The sequence below is a fragment of the Haemaphysalis longicornis genome, unplaced genomic scaffold (assembly GCF_048455015.1).
Source record: "Haemaphysalis longicornis isolate Haplotype H1 unplaced genomic scaffold, Haemaphysalis longicornis Haplotype H1 scaffold_7, whole genome shotgun sequence".
Lineage (NCBI taxonomy): Eukaryota > Metazoa > Arthropoda > Arachnida > Ixodida > Ixodidae > Haemaphysalis > Haemaphysalis longicornis.
Window position 1 is genome coordinate 118,720,438 of NW_027526422.1, and position 19,841 is coordinate 118,740,278.

General features: G+C 45.2%; 1 long non-coding RNA gene across 1 annotated transcript; it reads right to left on the reverse strand.

Annotated features, from left to right (window-relative positions):
* Window positions 1–1,675: 1,675 nt before the first annotated feature.
* On the reverse strand, window positions 1,676–19,361 carry LOC144144966 (uncharacterized). Its single transcript, XR_013317386.1, has 3 exons — window positions 19,301–19,361; window positions 16,603–16,666; window positions 1,676–2,010 (listed from the first exon to the last, which is right to left on the reverse strand). It is a non-coding gene; the product is annotated as an uncharacterized LOC144144966 (long non-coding RNA).
* Between the last annotated feature and the right edge of the window lie 480 nt (window positions 19,362–19,841).

Genomic DNA, 19,841 nt, shown 5'->3' on the forward strand with positions numbered 1-19,841 from the left:
CGACATGGCCAACACGGCGGCAGGTGAAACAGATGGGCTTGTCATCGGCGGTTCTCCAGTCAGCGGGATTTCGGTAGCGTGGAGGGCCGGACACATAGCGAGGTCCAGGTGGAGCATAACTGTGGCGGGCGGCAGGACGACTCCGCGACAATACTTGCTGCATACCCATGGTGCTAATCTCGTCTCGAACGACAGCTTGAATCAGCGAAATGGCTGGAACAGGGCTGTCGACCGAATGGGGCAGAGTAATGGCAGGAGCAGTGGCTTCCAGTTCGCGGCGCACTATTCCTTGGACTGTGTGTTCGAGTGAGTCGGGGTGAGAAGTCGCGGAAGAAAACGGGGGGGGGGGATGGTGGCTCACAGGAAGAAGTCGCAGCGGTGTTGGGCAACCGTTGGAACTGCTGCGTGATGCGGCGACTCTTCGCTTGCTCGAACAGTCGGCATTCGTTTAAGATAGCATCGACTGTAGTGCAGCCCTTACACATGAGCAAGTGAAAAGCGTCGTCAGCTATTCCCTTAAGCACATGCGCAACCTTGTCCTGCTCAGTCATCTTCTCGTCGACCTTAAGGCAGAGAGCCAGGACGTCGTGAATGTAAGAAATGTACGGTTCGGTCGATGCCTGGGCACGGGATGCAAGTTCCGCTTTTGCGCGTAGCTGACGTTGGATGGGATTGCCGAATGTTCTCAAGAGTTCGGATTTACAGTAGTCCCAACTGGTTAACTTGGCTTCATTGGTTTCATACCACGTTTGTGCCGCACCTCTCTAGCAGAAAAGAAGATTGGCAAGCATGAATGTAGGGTCTCAACGGTTGTGGGCGCTGACCCGCTCGTAGCGCTTTATTCAATCTTCGACGTCAACATCGTCCGTGCCAGTAAAGAAACCGGGCTCTCGGGGCTGCGAAACGACGACCAGTGGAGGCGACGACTCGCTCGGCGGAGCCATGCTGGCAGGAGAAATACGACGGCCGCTTCGAAGTTGCGTGATGAAGGATCACGATGCCTTTAGGCTCGGATAGCCGAGACGAGAGGGAGGGGATGTCTGGGCACCTCCACCAAGATGTTACGGTGACGTGAAGGAAGACGTGTACCCAAGCGGTACAAGAGGTTTCCGCACAGTGTATTTGCAATCGCGAGAGCACCCCGCAGGCAGGCGCAAGATCATCTTCTACTTCGCCATCTAGCTCGTTTTTCGAGTCCGCGTGCGCTACCGTCATCTTCTTTCGGCTAGTATCTGGCACATGTCCCAATGTGGTGCATAGGCTATGCACGTACCGTAGCAATATTTCGTGTTTGTAGACGCAAATATTTCTGTAAATAAATTCGCTCCCATCCATAGCCCTGCTTGAATTTCTAGTGTCGTAGCTGTTTTTTTTTGCAATGTGTCGTTTATTATGTGGGCTCACCAACAGAACCAGCACAACGCATTTATGCTTAAATGTGTGCGACGTTTTTACCATTGTGAGCGTCTCAGAATGCGCAGAGCACAAGTGCCGGTGACTGATACTGCGCGCTGAAAGAACAGGGTACTATATTTTTCGTTAGTTGTGGCACTTAACGGAGTTATAATATTGAAAATTGCATCTACGGGTCGAAGAATCTTTCTAGTCTACTTCAACATCTTCCTGCCACAACTTAATTCATCTTTAACAGAACGCGCAAAAGTAACGCAATGAGTATGTGTAAAAAGGAAGAAGCTGCTTTATTGCAGTTTTTCACTTGGCTGGCTGGGCACCACTATCCCATTATTGTTTTTATATGGCAGTCATGTTGTTAAACCCCTGAATGCCTGACATTAATTTAAGTAAACCAGCTGAATATGGTCGGAATCCAGTCGATGGGTATCCAGCTGAGCAAGGTTTGCATCAAGCTGCTTGGAATCCAGCTTAGAATAGTGGAGAACCATGTCATGGGTGATAACAGGTAGGTAATGCTGTCCCAAAGGCCGTCGCCGTCCGCTCGATCCGATGGCTGGTCATTTGATGGCTGTTCGATGGTACGGCCCAGGACAGCTGCGTATTTCAAGGAAGATATTTTAACGTATACGAACAGTTCCTGTGTTTTGTCTTTAAACACGAGGGAAAGTTCATCATCAATTGTAACAGTCCCAGGAATACACCATGAATGAAAAAAAGTAGTGTCGGTTTTGTGCTGGCGGGTCTCAGCGAAATTGTTTGCTGATTTTCTAATTGTCGCTATTTGCCCTTTACAGCCTTATAGCTGATCCTTCCAAGGCAACCATCAAACTGTCCTACTCATTGTCACTGACGACCCCTTCCAAACAGTTGTGATGCGGAGGCATTTGTCACTCCTAAGACACCACAATACGCTTTGCTCATCTGAAACACCACGCGCCAAGCTGTAGGCCCTTGACAGAACGACTACATAGCATAGTCACCTATGGAGAACTACTTTTCCTATCTAAACTTCTTTCGTTGTGTTCCTTCTTGTATAATCCCCACAGCTTCATATACGCTGCAGGATGCAGGTCTCTACTATGTACCTGCATTTTTCCTACCATATTTTTACTTATCTATTGTGGCGCTCACATAGCATTTCAGACGTTAAAAGTACCGGGTATTGTGGCTTCGCCTACTTCTGCTAGGAATTTCAGCCGGCGGGCACAGGTAACTTCATAAGCAATGAAACCTCGTGTACGAGTCCCGTAACGCCAGTGGAGAACTGGTGCCGCGTTCATAAAGCCCTTGACTTCTGTGAGACTGTAAAAGCAGTTTGTCACTGGTCGGCACTCGTATACAATTGGTTTTGTCTTAAATACAAGTCCACCACCCCAGATGACCATGAGGTGCCGTTGTTGCTGTTGGTCGTCGACCAGTTTGTTCGATCTGACCTTCATTGTATCTTGAACATCAAAAAGTCCTCTGTCGTGAAATGAAAAATACGTAACAAGAAAGCGAGGCGGCATGCATAAAAACTGCGATAATAAAAACGCTGCGAATGAGCGTTGACACACTAAAGAAAACAATTCTCGAGTCCACCAGCACATCTTTGCTATATGCACAAGAGGCCTCCGCTCAGTGCCAGCGCGCAAGCCTTTCCGCTATCAACACATTTCAGGGAATGAGCTACATAGCGCGATAAAGAACCAGGGACAAGAAAAAGACTACAAGCGCCATCAGAATTTTGCCAAGCGTCTTAATCTTCAGGTCCTGTTATCTTCACCGCATAAGTTGCCCATGCTTTGTAAAATAAATAGGCCCAATTCTAAAGCTGTTAGTGTTCGCCCCGTCAATCACCGCAAGAGTTTTGTTGAGTGCGTGGAAGGGGTTATCTACAAGATATCCCTGTCATGCGGTAAGAATTATGTAGGAGAGACGTGCTGCTGTCTGAACTACAAGTTGCGGGAGCGTGGTAATAATGTTAGGCACGGTTTAGAGGGGAATATCAGCCGGCATTGTCGTTTCTATGACCAGGCAAGTTGCACGCCATTGTTCGTCGAGTGTCTTGTTTTCAGCCGTCATAGTCATGCACTTACCCGAGAGATTTTCGAGGCAGCTGCAATAATTAGCGATGGAGATAAGTTCATAAGAGCCCCGTCGATCCTGTTGTCTAAAAATGAGATTACTTATTTGGGCACCCAATTGTGAACTTTTCACTTGGAAGATGGTTTTGTTTTATTGTCCTTGTTATTTGTTTTGATGTCTGCCAACCGCTGGTTTTAATCTGTTTTTGTACACGTGGCTGTATTGCATTGTCATTGTAATCGAATGTATAATCTATCAAATGTATCGAATGTGTGTTTCTTTTCATTAAAAATTAGTTGAAAATCAGCGCTTGTTTGTAGTATTTTTCTCGTCCCTGGTCATTTTCCCGCTGTGTAGCTCATGGATTACCAAGTAGCCGAAACCCTAACGCTTTTAGGTTAATTTTAGGCAAGATTTGCTTCCAGTCTGGCCGCTGTTTTTGTGCACGGTAAGTATGACACACCGGGGTGTGATCCGACAAGGAAAGAAAGTGCGGTTTTCATTGCAATGAACAATCAACGGCGATATTAATTTAGGCATCCCGCTTCCACCAGTAGCGTTGTTTTTTGTCTCAGTAACAATCGCATACTGTTTGGTTATCTCTCTCTGAGTGGTGGATTATGCAGCTTGTTCAATGCCAACTATATAGAGACTAGCTGGCTTGACACCAACAAATAACCCCTGAACCTTCAGAGAACGCGTCTCCTTTGAGGCGAAAGACTTCGCTCCTAGTGTTCAAGCATACGTGTTTTGGGGAAGAAGAAATTTTGAGGTACAAATAAATTAAAGCCGTTCCACTCAATGTGGATGCTGTCGGAAGTGCAACGCAGTAATTCGCAATAATGTGCTTTAGCGGCGTTATCAGCTCACTGCTAGAACCCAATGCAATTCAAAATTCCCGCCTTAGCAGTGCTCGCGCTCCCCCTGCCTGAAACTGCGCCAGCGGGACTTCTGTTCTTTCTGTGTTCGCTGTTACTCCCGCACGAGCCGGCGTTGCAGTGCTACTTTTTTTCACTCCCTAACGTAAAAACTGACCCGACGAGTGGTCCTAACTAAATGAACGTGGCAGCTGCCTGTTAATTACACATAGTTCGCCTTAATGTTTTACTTGTGCTAAACAAACGATGGATGTGTGACAAGCGCCTGTGGTTCACTAGTTTTGAACGCTTAGGACTATAAAAATCACTCGGCTTTCGAAGCCTTCGGGTTACGCCGCGACGACATCCGCTACGACGGAACGCCCTGGGGCTCTACTTTGGTACAGCGCGCGGACTACGACAATGCAAGCCCCTAAAGGGCTCTGCACTTATTACAAGAGCGGAACCCGGGTTTGTGCACCGAGAAAGCGAAAAACCAGTGTCGGGAGGACTCTCGCAAAAGGGCGATTGAGAGCAGCACTGCAGCAAGGTGCATTACGGCATCCCGTACAGTACATGCTGCGTTTAGATCTAAACGTACTGCCGGGGCGTACAAGAGGGCCGTTGTGATTGTGAGTGAATGGAAGGAGCCCCAAAGGGGGCTCTCCATAGCATTTGTAAGGGTTTGACTGGCCCGGCTGGAATGTTGCGCACAACTGTCAACAGCAGATAAAGAACATTTAAGTAGGCTAACGCCTAGCCACTCTTAGATAGTTCGAAAGAACTATATAACCACCTTTTTTTTTCACGTCAAAAAAACAAAACACCTGTACCTTCAAAACAGCGTCGTAGACAATAACTAAGACAGTATGTTCAGTACCAAATGGCTGTCACATTAGTTTTTGAAACTTGGGGTTACCTTTCAAAGACATTAACCCTTATAACTAGGCTAGGCCCTAGAAGTTGTTTATTGAACATTTAAAATATATTCTACAATATTTCCCAGATTCGTTAGCACGTAAGTCGTTTTTAAATCACTTGCACACTTCATTTCACTTCTTCAAGCATATTTTAATATTCTTATAATTATTGTTTAAACGTCGTAAACCAAGTGGGTGTCGTCAGGGTACACAGACAGGGTGCCCAATCCTCTCAGAAAATATCAAACATTGTGTTTACAAGCGTGAAGTTAATCCATTAGGAACTGGGTATATAAAGAGAGTAGTTCGAATTGGTGCACGACATATCACTACGCACGTGAGGAATTATTGATCTTTTGTTAGCAATATCGCAAAGCTTCTGTACAGCTCGAAGCTTGGTACGTGTTGACGGACTGCAGTGAAGAAAATTGGCCCGGCATTCAAAATTTCCCAACAAGGTTTTCAACTAATAATAGTTACCAGAACACTTAAGGATACTAACAGTTCGACAAACATGTCACCCAAGTTCAGACGCTACAGCGCTTGGTCAGCAGGCGGTCTATTGATTTTAGAGCGGGAGGTCTTCTGATAGAGTTACGAGGGCGCCCTGTACGACAACGTTACTCTGTGTCTATCTGTTTACACAACTCTGCCTCTTGTTTTTCACAAGCAAACAGTTAGGTTACTTCGTCTGACTGAAATGTTTTTTTCACAGTTCCGAAGCGAAGTCTCAGTTTTTTACTGCCTCTAAGCTGTGGTCGCTGGTTTGAATATTGCCTAGACCCAAAACGGCCTTAATGATATCGCAATACAAAGGGTGATGTGAACATTAAATTTAAAACTGAGTTTTAAGCTTTACAGCTCATTTTCAATTGCTGCATTCGTAACGCAATCTGTTTATTACTCTGAGGTTTGGTTTCTCTGAGAGATAAAAAGCTGCATCATCTACAGAATTCCGACTTCCTGTTGAAAGTCCAACCAACGCTTGCTTTCCGACAGCTATTGCTGATACTTTTTATTTCTGATCTGTACTCGAAATTGGGCAGTGTGTCGTGTCTTACTCATTGAAGAGAGTTGTTCCGGATCAGCCTCATGACTGTCGATCTACCTTGACTCAAAGGACAAGGCGCTTTTTTTTATTTTCAATGTCTTTTTTCGCGTTTATATTTCCAATTCTCACTCTTACATTTGCACACCTACGTACTGATTATCCTAAGGTATTATACACGACACGTGCAAGCACGTGTGCTACAAAGGTAAATTCCAACTGCTTCGGTGAAAGTATCCCATGCCTTCATTTCACACCGGCACAAGTTGTTACCCTGCGATATTCGCTGTAAATTCTTGCTTACGCGCGGAACACATAATGTTCTCGTACGGAGTATACTCGTACAGCGCTTCCGCAATATAAAAAGGAACGCGAGTACCTGTAAAAACTTGAGGCATGTTTCCTCGTGCAATATGTCCGCGAATAGCACACAAAAATACCCGCGGGACAGAAGCCATTGCTTGTTCTAGCTACGGAAATCTATCATAGCTACAAAACATTATGGGGGTTTCTGGTAGGGTAGTATGTCTAGGTTTTACCAGAACCATGTTAAAGTGTTGTGCACTGATGATCCCACCTTGGTTCGGAATTGAAGTGGAATTTGAGTGTCTCTGTATAAAACCTAACAGCCACTAGACCCTCTTTACGCTCTCTGTTTGTATGTGCAGGAGTTATACTACTCTTTACAACAAAAGGAACCTTTCTCTGTTGTTACTAATGGCATCGATCACTTCGGCCCTGTGGCCTTTGAACTCTCTGCCGGTATGAACGAAGACAATCTCGGATCTATACAGCAGTTCATCTATCCTTCACTGCAGTAATTTTAATACTTTTAAGGCGTGAGCATCCCCTCTTGCATAGCCCCTACTTTAGGAAGCGTGTTTTTATGGTTTGTTGTGAGTTGCATTGCTGCGCAACTTGAAGCAGAATTTTATGCCTAGGTTTTTAGATACATAGATGACTTTTCTGCGGTCTTAAAAGATGTAGATCTTGTGGATGCCAACCATCCGGTCAGCCATGTGTTAGGAACTTTCCTGTACTGCGGATTTGATCTATAGTTTACCTTTGAGTTGGGGAAAAATGGATGCTTGGAATTTTTGGACATCAACAATTCCTTCCTCAAAGAGCAGGTGTCCTGCTCCCACTAGATTCCTGCAGCGTACAGTGACAGATACAACGCCTGATTACTGCCGGCTTCCGGGAAGATGACCTGGCTTCGCTGCAGGGTACCTTGTGAAAGAGCTGCTCTATACGAGCTTTGTGGGCAGCGCGAGAGCTGATTCAGGCACAACACGGACTGCGGTGGTCCCTGACGTTCACCAATTGTCACACCGCCTCAACATGGAGCCTGGGAGGTGAGGTGTCCCCGTCACTTTTTCTGCACCGGGATGTTTGTCACATGTGTAACATCGTGAATGAGGAGAGTAAAGGGGCTGGTTGTCAGAAGTAGTACTCTGATTGCTTCACTCATTGCGAGGTTACGGGGGCCCGCCGCGGTGGCTTAGTAGCTAAGGCGTCGCGCTGCTGAGCACGAGGTCACGGGTTTGATTCCTGGCCGCGGCGGCCGCTTTTCTGATGGAGGGGAAAAGCAATAACGCCCGTGTGTACGAGATTTCGGCGCACGTTAAAGATCGCCAGGTGGTCGAAATTATTCCGGAGCCCTGCACTATGCCGCGCCTCATCGCCTGCGTTGCGGCGGCGCGTTAAACCCTACAACCAATCGACCAAGCAAGGTTACAAGGGTCAACGCCGCCTGTATAAAAAGGGCCAAACAGCCACTCTGCTCTTGTATTCCCTTTTCCGCTCCGTAGCACTCCTGCGTGCTTTCGTGTCCGCCAGCCAGCGCCGCTTCTCTGAAACTATGCAAAATAGTTGGCAATGGGTCTAGCGCTCGCCAGCCGCCGCTCTTAGGTCTTCTTGTTTGTCACCATGCCTGTCTGTCATGGCTTGCCGCTGATAAAACCCTCGGCGCCACGGCGCACGCAAAACCACTTGTGCTGCCGCAGCCTGATGCCGCCTTAGCGCGCTTACATACTTAGATCAGGGACCCGACATTTTTCAAGCGTGCATTACCCCCTCTGTCCCCTCTGTATTTCGGCCTTGTTTTGTTCACGCTGTTCGCACTCCTCGTAGGTATGTTAATATGCAAGAGCAAAAGAAGAAAACTATATAAGAAAATAAAATGGTATGTCTTTTGCTTGCAGGTCCTCTTTGTATTTCGCCTTGTTTTTCGCCGGCGTATATAACACGCCCCGAAAAGTATTTTTAGCTACGCCACTGGCCCTGTTCCTTATTAAAAGTCATATTACTACAACTACCTGTACCGCGGAAACAAACAGCTTTATCGCGAAGCAAACGGTATCAAGCTGCAAGAATACCAAGCCGTTCAAGAAAGAAGAAAACTCCGTCAGTCGTCTTTTGAAAGATGCAGCAAGTATAAAGAAAGGTACACCACGGCCGCTCAATGGGAACCTAGTTCCCACCGAGCGGCCGTCTATACACTTCGGACGAGATTAGCAGTGGCCCCAGAACTAACGCCTCGTCGCGACTAAAATGATAACGAAACGGCTCTTTAAACTCAACAGGCAGGCTAACAGGCCCACGCGTACAGGTGGGAGCAGCGTTCGCGACTCGTAAGCAGTGATGAAGGCGGGTGATGATGATGATTGATTGATGTTTGGTTTTGGTTTCCCCTTTGCAGCGGGGTGATGTCATGTCATCTTACCAAAAAGGACTAATATAACTATGTTTTATACTATTGGTTTAATACTAGCGCTGCTTAGGGCAGTCAGAAAAAGCCTATTAGGCACAAAATACTTTTTTTTCTGTCCCAGGTGGTAACTTTCTTAGGCAATATCCGCCCCCCTGCTTTCCTTCCCCCAGCATTCTAATCTTCTTTTCGTCCCCTCGACAGCCTTGAACTTAGCTTCCTCTGTTCTATCCTTGAATCCTAGGGCTTCTGGAAGCCGAATATTTCCCTCATGTAAATTTGGATGGATACCCTCACGTTCTAACACAATATGCCGCATAGTTTCTGTTTGGCTTCTGCAGACCACGCATGCCCCATCATTTTGTGAATACTTCCCCACAAACTCTTAGTTCACAACCAACCTGCTCTAGCCTCAAAAAGCAAAGCACTACCCTGGGAATTATCATACAAATTGTCCTTTCTGATGTTCAATTGCGCAGCCCTGCACATGTCTAAGGACGCTTTAGCTTCCATTTGTTCTCTCCATATATTCGTTTCAATCTGCCTTGCCTCTTTTTTGGTTACCTTGGCTGTTTTCGCATCTCCACTGTTCTTTGGGTATTTCATCGTTAGCCTCCTAGCGTTTCTTAACACTGCGTGTCCACGCTTTTCAAGTATAGGTACCTAAAAACCTTATCTGCCCATCTTCGTTGATCCATGGCCCTCAACCTCGTCTCAAAGCATATTTTGCTCTGAGCTTCTCTAACTTCAAACGATGCCCAGCCCATATCTCCCTGAACTTCTTCGTTAGTTGTTTTTCCATGCGCGCCTAAGGCCAAGCGTCCTACAGTTCTCTGGTTCACTTCAAGGCCTGATAGAACGTCTGATTTTAAGCAGACTACAACATTCACAAATGTGTGACCCGGAACCAGTACTCCTGTCAACATTCCTCTTACTACTTCATATTTGTTATACACCCACAGAGCTCTATGCTTCATTATAGCTGCGTTTCGCTTTCCCGTAACCTTTAGTTGCTCCTCATGAGTTCTTGAGTAGTTATCCCCTTTGTTTATCCACACTCCCAAATTTTTATATCCCTTCACTCTAGGTAATTCGCCTTGCTGGAAGACACTGCGTCAGTGGTAGCATCATTGAAAACCATTATTCCTAATTTTTCCGCACTGAAATTGAACCCGAGGTAGGTGGCTTCCCGGCCGCTAATATTTATTAGCTGTTGCGTATTGGTCTAGTAACCAGCTAAAAGAACAATGTCGTCTGCGGACAACATTCCCAAAACACGCTGTTGTACTACTTCGCCTTGCAGCATATTGGTTAGGCTGAACCCTAGTGGTGGTATTGGCGGTGGTGGTTGTTGGATCAGGTGGCGTTAGCCTGGCTGGATATGCCGGAAATTGCTCCGCCCAAGCTCCTCCTAATTAGCCAAAAATAGTGTCTTTTTACCACAAGTTTGCCAGCTCCGTCTCCTCAAGGAAGCTTAGGAGAAAGCGTGACACGTCTCTTCGCAGCATTCAATGTCCTTTTGGAAAGGCGATGTGGTCCAGAGTGCTGTGTGGGGCTGCCAGCTTTCGAATTGCTGAGAGTATTGCAGTCCGCTCGACATCATGCTCTGGGCAACAGATTGCGTAGTGGTGTACATCCCCTATCACTGGACATGACTAACACAGAGGCGATCGCACGAGGCCCACCATGAATAGCCATGCTGTGGTCTTCGCTGAGCCCGTTCGGATGCGGTACAGCAAAGTTGCCTCCGATCTTGTAAGCATCTTTGTGACACAAGGATGGTGATAGGGATTTCCCAGATACTTGAAATGTTCGACCACTGTTCACCTGAAGTCGTTCCAGTGATTGGGGGAAACTAACTGTCGGTGCAAATTGCAGCGCACTCCATGCCATCTGATGAGCAGCGGTCTGATTGCCCTTGACGCCAACATGGGATGGAATCCATTGAAACCGCACATTGAAACCCTTGCTGCTAAGTTCTTGCACAAGCCGTAAGGAACGCTGACAGTCCTTTTTCGTGGGGATTCCATGCTGCAAAAGTTGTAGTGCTGCTTTTGAGTCAGTCAGAATTACAACTTCCTGCAGCTTGTACGACTTACGTTTTCTCAAAGCAGCCGTGATGGCAATGCACTCGGATTCGGTGGAGGACACCACATGATCAAGGCGTGCCGTCCAGAAAGCCTGGGCATCAGGAATGATATACGGCGCTGCACTAACCCCCCTGTACGGATCGACTGAGCCATATGTAAAAATGTGAAGGTGATTGGAATAAGTGTTCTCCAAATGTTCAAGAACCAAAAATCTGGCTGCTTCCACTGGCGTGTTTCACTTGACTCTCATGTGAGGATCATGTAGCTGACACTGCAGGCTCTCGTAAGACCATGGCGGCATTGAGATGGGAAGTATCCCCGGCCACTGATGGCACAATATTTTCAGTGTTAAGAGCAGTGTGCGCATGCTGTATAGGTAGGCTTCTTTGATCGAAGCCGCCATATTGTGGCTCTTCCAGCACTGGTTTCCCCAAGGCGCATTACATGCGTCAGTAACCTCTGGGACGCCAACCCTACTTGACTTTCTTCCAGTTTTTTTTCTAACCCTGCCATGTAAAGCATGAACAGTAATGGGCTCAAAGGGCATCCCTGTTTCAGTCCACGATGGATGTTGACCGGCTGGGCGCATTTTTGTCCTTCCCATGTAAGGTGTACTGTATTGTCTTCATAGATTGATATAAGGAACTGTATTAACTCGCCATCTAATCCCTAGAGTTTCAGCATTCTCCAGAGCCGTTCTCTGTTTACGTTGTCATATGCCACTTTAATGTCCAAGAACGTAATCCATAATGGTCTATTCTGTGCTTTCGCGATTTCAATGCATTGCGTTATCACAAACAAATTGCCATCCATTCGCCTGTCTTGTCTAAATCCATTCTTCAGTTCCCCAAGTATTTAATTTTCTTCCATCCATGCCTGAATTTCTGATTTTATTGCCTGAATTACGAATCTTTACACCACTGACCTTACTCTGAGTGGTCTGTATGAATCAATGCTGGCTTTTTCTCCTCTGCCTTTATATATAAAATTCATCCTACTTTCTAGCCAGTCCTCTGGTATTTGTTTTGTTTCCATCACCTTATTTATTGCCCTCATAAACGATTCCTTACTTTTAGGTCAAAGCAGTTATATCAGTTGCATTGGTATTCCGTCCGGTCTGCTGACTGCGGGGAAACCTGCGTCGCTGCTCTTTTCCAATCAAGGTTGCTCAAGCTTGTTTCCCTTTCCGCAGTCTTCTGTGACGCTGATGTTAACGGTTCAGGCTTCCCTACCATTATTGCCCTAAACGCCTGACTAATCACTCGATGAATACGCGCCAACGCGTGCTCTCCTTTTAAATGTTTCCCCTCCTGATCAATCACGAATTTTTGATGTATATCGTTTTTTGAGCTTAGTATTGTATTTCTACATGGTTCCAAAACTTCTTGGATGCGCTTTTGTCCTTCTTCCGTATTTCTGCCATACATTGTTCGCTTTTCTGCTTAATCTTTGCTTGCACCATTTTTTGCACTTCTAGTTTTTTCCCCCGGTAGGTATCTAATTTTTCCTTCACTACCTCGGGTGTCATACCAGTTCTTTTTGCTTGTCTATGTTCTATCAACGCCTGGCTTGGCTGGTCAATGGCCCCTTTTATTTCCTTATTCCACCAGTTTCTCGGCTTTCTCTTCCCTTTCCATGGGTTTTGTTGCTTTGCTTCCTTCATCTTGCCCTTTAGGAACGCAATCATTTAATCGTAATCCCAATTTTTGTCTGGGTATTTTTAATTTCATCTTCCATTCTATCAGCGATGATCTTTAACTGATCATTGTTGAAATTAGTTCCTCCTATTGTACCTATTTCTAAATTTGCCCGGGTTGCGCCTTCAAAGTGCGAGGTAAGCAGCTTGTGGTCCCTTCCTATGCTGTCTGTTATATTTTCATCTATCCTCATTTCCCGGAACCTTTCGGATACTGTCTCGGATACTAAACTGTAGTCTATGCTGGACTGTTTGTTTCCGATTTCCCACGTTATTTGTCCATCACTCTCCCTTTCCGTGTTTATAATACGAGCCGGTTTTCCTGACATAGATCTATCACTAGAGAACCGTTGTGGTCTGTGTATCCATCCAAACCTTCTATATGGGCAATGATATCTCCAACTAAGATTCTTTCGCCCGAATCTTTGAACTCGTTTATATCCCTTCTAAAACGGTTGACCATTTCCTCATTTTCCTCCCTAGCACTACTTCCGGTCCACAGATACACCACTTCTAACCATGTATTTTTCCCCTCTATGGTGCCTCTTACCCATAGATGCTCTTTACAGCTTTCATGCACTCTCTGCCAGTCGGTCCCTTGTTTAATGAGCAAACACCTCCCCCTCTTTTTATTCCTGTGGTCCTGTTGCAACCTTCCCAGACATAGTTGTCTATGACAGGTGGGGCTTCTAGGTATCGGAGGTGAGTCTAGGCTAAAGCGTACACGTTTATTTCTTCCCATTCAACTTGGTTTTGCATTTCCACCCACTTATCAGGCTTTCTCCCTGCCTGCGTATTTATGTAGCTGAATAAATATTTATTGCATTTGTATTTCCCTTTCCGCTCGCGAGGTCTATTTTCGTCTTTTACAAAATTGTTCGCTTCCCCTTTGTCTCCTAGTTTGCCTTCCTTAGCTACGCGGTGTCCCCTAAAAAAGCTACGCAAGCCCACCTAAACGCCACCCCACCTTGTTTCCTAGCCTGGGGCAGAAGTGAATCCCGTCCCACTGAAAAGCTTGCCTATGTCCAATGCTACCCACTGCCCTGTTAACATCCATGCCTTCAAGCCCAAGTTCCCTGCCACGCCTCACGATCTCGCTGTTACCAGCGGCTACTGCCCGTTCGGTGTGCACGCCCTGCTTCGTCACCTCCGGCACGCTGCAGATTGCAATGAGCACATTTCGGGCCGTCGCCCGCAGGTCCTTTACCCCCTTCGCTATCTCCTGGCCAAGTTTTCCCTCCTCTCCCTTTAGAACATGGTTAAGCCCCGCGGCAATCAACAAACGGTTTCTAGGTTTACTGGACAAGGCCAGCTGCCTCTTCGCTGGAATCATCACCGTCGGCATCGTTTGACCTGGGAAACACCCCACCTTCACACGCTTATCCCCCTTTATCCTTTCCACTATGGCAGCGCTGCTCCTCTTCATGTTAGAGTCACCCGCAATGATTACCACGCTATCATCTGCCACGTGCTGCTCTTTACCCGTACCCGGCTTATCAACTGGTTTTGCTGGCCTATCTTGCAGCACGTGGGAGTAGCTGTTGCCTTTCGTTGATTTCACCCCGTGTATCACCTCGGTGCATGCCTCCGCTTCGCTGCATGGGCCGAGGTGTTCGTCATTTTTTGGCGAAATGACGGTCCTTTCTAGCTTCCTCTCAGCTGCTTCCAACTTTCCCTCAAGGGCCCTCCGTTTGTCGCGTTCGTTACTTAGCGCTGCCTCCAGTTCTGCGACCCGCTTAGCTAAGCCCGAATTATCCGCTTCTACCCGTTCTAGCCGCGACACCACTAAGCATAAACGACACGTACCTGCCACTTCGTCTGCCTCGCCGCCATCCCGCTGAAACTCCTCTGCATCTGCTTGCCGCAGACAGCTACCACACTGCACCAGTTTTCTACAAGTCATCTCGGCTGAAAAACCCGACATAACGACAAAGAACCCTGCAGGAAAATATAGCTTCGGCTGTCCTCCGCTGCCTCTGCCATTCCGCTGTCCTTCAGTGTAGAAATACGCTGCTGTCGGAGCACCATAAAAGCACGTCCAGACAAGTTAAACTGCGGTGATTAAATTATCATGCCACGGATCCTATACTGGCGCGGCGTACATTAGTTTTGATCTGATTAGTGTTTTGTATAGACGAAGCCTAAAGAAGACGGCTGAAGAAACGTTTCGACAAAAATAACCTAGCGTACGATTCGCCTTGTTAATAATGTATTCGATGTATTGCGTCCAAGTGAAGTTGTTTGTGATATGAACACTTAAGTGCTTATAAGAGGATACAGATTCACATGGGATTCTCTTCAGGTAATATACTGGCATACAACTAGTATTGTTTAATATGCGCATTACTTTACAATAATTGACGTTAGGTTTCATTAACCATTCTTTGCACCACTTGAAATAGTTAGATCTGATTCGAGACAGTTAGAATCAGTATCAGCAATTACTCCCCGAAAAATTAAGCGGTCATCGGCAAACAAATGAACATTGGAGGATATAAGAGAAGGCTGATAATCATTATAAATAAAAAACAAAATAGGTCCCAGAACAGATCCCTGGGAAATCCCACAGAAAACCAGGTTGAGTGAGAGAGTTATGATCGTTAAGTGAAATGAATTGAAAGCGATTATTAGGAGAAAATTCAATCCACTTCATGATGGCGTCATCCTGTTGCAGTTAACTCCTTTTGTGCAGTAGTAGTCTGTGGCGCACTTTGTCAAAAGCTTCGGAAGAGTTTAAATAAACACAGTCAGCTTTTGATGGTTGGTGTATAATGCAATGCAACTTGTGAGTAAAAGAAACTGTGTTTCGCATGATAGTGGTTTGCGAAAACCATGCTGCGCAGATGTAAACAAATTTAATTCAAGGAATGTGAATACATTTTGGGAATATAATATGTTTCAGTAATTTGCAGCACGTTCTAATTAAGCAAATAGGGCGGTGGCATACGGGTGAGGTTTTTTGGCCAGATTTGATAAAAAAACACCCTCCCTATTTTCCGCTGTATAGATAGCCTCAGATGTGTTAAGTGATTGCTTCAATATTTTTGTTAAAATAATAGAACTAAATAACTGGTAATCGTCAAAAACTTCGAGTCTATTAAAAAGTAACCTTTAGAAAAGTGGTATTTAAGTCCAGCAATTAACTTAGCCAAACCTGATGCTTCAATCAATAAGGAGGACAATACAGGCAAAATCCAACTGATGGAGAAAATGTCGTCGTGGCAGCAGGGAAGAAGCCATTCGGCTGCAATTATGGTCGTGAAGGTACCGTAAAGCTTCGCTACCTTTTAGTCTTACGCGTTAGTGTTAGCTTGCTTCATTTCTGGTACGCCATGGTCCTTTGTTTTGGCTCTGGTGGCCTTACTAAAACTTACGTTCATAGATGCTTGTCATTAGGGTATACCAATAGAAAACTTATGTATTAACCTACATTTTAAAATGTTCACGCTGGATGCCTGGCTCTCAGGGAGCAGGTTCCACTGTTTTGCGAATTTCAACACCTGAGAGGAAGCGCGTCGTCCTGTGTATTTCTTTTCTCAGTCAACGTCTTTCCGCGCCTTTTTTCGAGATTTATCAACACCAACTCGCCTAATTTTCCGTCCTGTTAAACTTGAGAAGGACACAATGTGAGCCTAGTTGCAGCCATGTGCTCCACTACAGCTGGAATTTTCTCTGGTAACTTTAGTAATTTCACAATTACGACTGATAACAATTGCAAACACAATTTACTCTCGCGAATTCTGCTCGTCTAAAGATATTAGGTAGACAAAGAAAATCGTTGGAATAATTCCAACTTACCACAAAACAGCCAAGCAGAAGCCAGAATAAAAAGTGCAACCTTGGAGGCCATTTCTGCCTTTTGCTGCAAACAGAATTGGCGATGTCGTTTGCTGAGACACTGTCATGCATTGAGGTAATAAGAAAGCGCGCGCACAGTGCGTGCACAGCACGAACAACATCCGTCACGATGTTCGTTGTCACAGAAATAAATTAGAATAAATCGCAGACTTCTTGTGCGTAAGTTAGCACTAGTTTGAAATGTGAAAGCGGACATAATTCACTGAGGCATATAGGTGAAAACATCGTAGGTCCTACAAACACGTTATGCAGCTTTTCTGTGTCAGAACATGGAAGCGATGTCTGAGGCCTCGTCACAAACTAAGGCACACTTGATGTCACCTAAATGTCAATTTTCTAAGTACAGTGCGTTTTCTTTTTCTTTAGAAAAAACTTGCTTTCGTTTGTATTTCCTGTTTGCTGATCTCATGAACAGATAAATCGAAATCTAGCATTTTTTTTTAAAGTAAAACAACCGCAATATGTTGCACACTTCTGTACGCAGATTACAAAGCGTGCGCTCGTTTCGACAACAGTGAACGGCGCGATCAGCGGACATCTCTGCGCAGGTCATCCTAAAGACGCCCAAGAAAATTCGTTAGAGACAAAATTAAAATATACAATCTCATTCCACGTAAGCATATTTGGTACGGAAACAGCATCAGATAAGTATATAGAGTTTTTCAGTACACAAGAGGCCTGCGGTGTGGCCTCATGCAGTTGCCTCTCTAAGCATTCTATGTTTACTTTGCCAGCCGTGTATTCATCGAGCAGTCAATCATTGTGATTCTAAAGAATGTTTTCTCAATAAAAACAATAGAGTTAAACAATAGGTATAACGAGACAACCAAACAAGAACACGGAAGAAAAATGGTTTACAGAGGTAATTTAGAACAGAGGATGCGAGTTAATCCACGGCTCTGAACTAACGTATCCCTCTCCTAATATGCGTTATTTGTGAAACCATCTCCTTTGAATTTGTGTCTGATACATTGCTGTTCCTTGTGTTATGCGGGCTTGTAAAAATATTTCAAGCCGGAGATCCCATTCACTGGCTGGCGTACATCAACCACACTTGTATCTTCGAGTGAACATGTTTAACAGGTTGTTTAGGTCATCACGTGCCTCCTTCGGCGATTCCAGTTGTGATGACTCATACTTTGAATGAATCTTGTTTCAGCACCACTGCTCTTCCGCCTCGGATCTGCAAACACACTCATTATCTTTTCTTGTGCTTTCCAAAAATTGGCCTGTAGATATTAAACCGTGCGATAGCCCTTTTGTGAAAAGCGCTGCCGAGTTGTCATCTCAAGTCAAAGTCAAATTATCAGTACAAAATTAGCTTCAGAATTCGTTTCCCCCACTTATAATTCCTGAGCGAGAACGTGAGGGTTTTCATAAAACACGCCTTTGATTTTACCTCATCCCAACAATCGATTTCTTGCTATCGCCAGTTGCATGTAAGTGTTCTCACTAACAGCAGTTCTATCGAACAGCACGTTTTCCTAACAGGCAGTCTCTCGAATTCAACTCAAGACTCAGGCCCATAAAGGCGGTAAAAAAGAATAATTTTGTGCCTGCGCCTTCTGTGCGCATCTACTCAGTGCCCGTCAGTCGGCGGAAATGGACATCCCCAAAATTGTTGAGTGCATTAGCTATCATGAGTAATTGCTTCGAAATGAAAGGAGGCGATGACAATTCCGACACTGAATGCTCTCTGACGCCCTTATCCTACCTTTAACTCTCGAACCCTGTTCCTAACAGTGTTTGTTGAAGGTATGTACGTTGTTCTGAAAATGGAGTACACGAGCATCACGTCTTCAGCAGTCAGAGAATGCTTAGAAAAAAATTCTAACGCAGTGTCTGTGCGCGAACGTGTATACTTACCTCAGTTATTTTATGCCTCCCATAATTTTTCGAGATGAAAAGCAGAAAACCAAATTGTACCTCAAAAATGGAGTGCTGGCTCCATATCGAAAAGCATTTGACGTCACATTTGACCTGGGACTGCGGGTTTAACATCGTTTTAAAGCAATAACTTTCGGTAATACATGTAAGATATAAAATGTATTTCTATTAGCCTTCGGTTTTGCCAAAGCTTTGTGAAGATGCGCGAATATGTTTGTGATTTAAACCTCTTATTTCGTCATTGCTCATTGCTCATTATTTCATTGCTTCTGCTCATACTGCTTCGCTATCAGCCTGCGGATGAGGGCAGTACCGGCCTACGTGAAGGGTATACAACATCGTACATTAACAGATCACAATTACCAAAATTTAACGAGTAATATCATAAGTGTAGGTTCGAACGCAGCTTAGTCCACCACCCCACGACTCAAGTTTTGCCCAAATGCAGCCATAAACAACAAATTCTTTTGACGTCTCGCCGCAACAAGAAGAAAACGATGCATTATTTTGAGAAATAGTTCACAAAGTTGCGAAATCTTCTTTTTTTTTATTTCCTCGCTAATACCTAGACAACACATTGCTTCTAAATGGTCCATGTTAATAACAAAGGCATGAAAACAGGCACGTGTTATTAGTTTTTTGGTAACAAAAGGGCCAGAATTTCCGCGTGTCTCGTCAAATGTGTGCAGCCACCCCCTCTTCTCCGCGCCCCCGGGCACCAAATGATCAAAATTAGCGTCACAAAACTTACACGTTTTCTGCCTGACGACTTCGCCTGAAGGTTGAAGTTACATTTGCGTTTCAAAAACAGCGCAAGGTGAACAAGTGTTTTATAGCGGCCAAGCCCACAAATTCAAGCAAAAAACGTCAGCAATGTTTTTTTAAAATGTATTGCACTTCCTTCGGGGTTGAAACATGACGTCATTGGAGAAAAAAACTTTCATGTAGGTGCGCCCTCACATCCCTCCCACTGAAGAGGAAACTATGGCGCCATTTTTTATAAATTTATGTTGAACTAAAACCGAACACAAAACGGCTTACAAAGAACGGTGAGCCATCCTCTTCGAACGTCCTCTTTCGAACCGCTGATGTGTACAGCAATGTCACTAGAACAAATGCATATGGTGCGCATCCTGCGCTGAGGATGTGATGCAATGCCAACGTGTGCTATGTGGAAAGAGCAAAGAGTCGCTGATTCTTACGTTGGGTCAAGAGCAATTTGGCTCTTATCATACCTTGGCACCGGGAGTCGTGTATGCGGATAAATTGTAAAACACAAACTAATTGCTCAG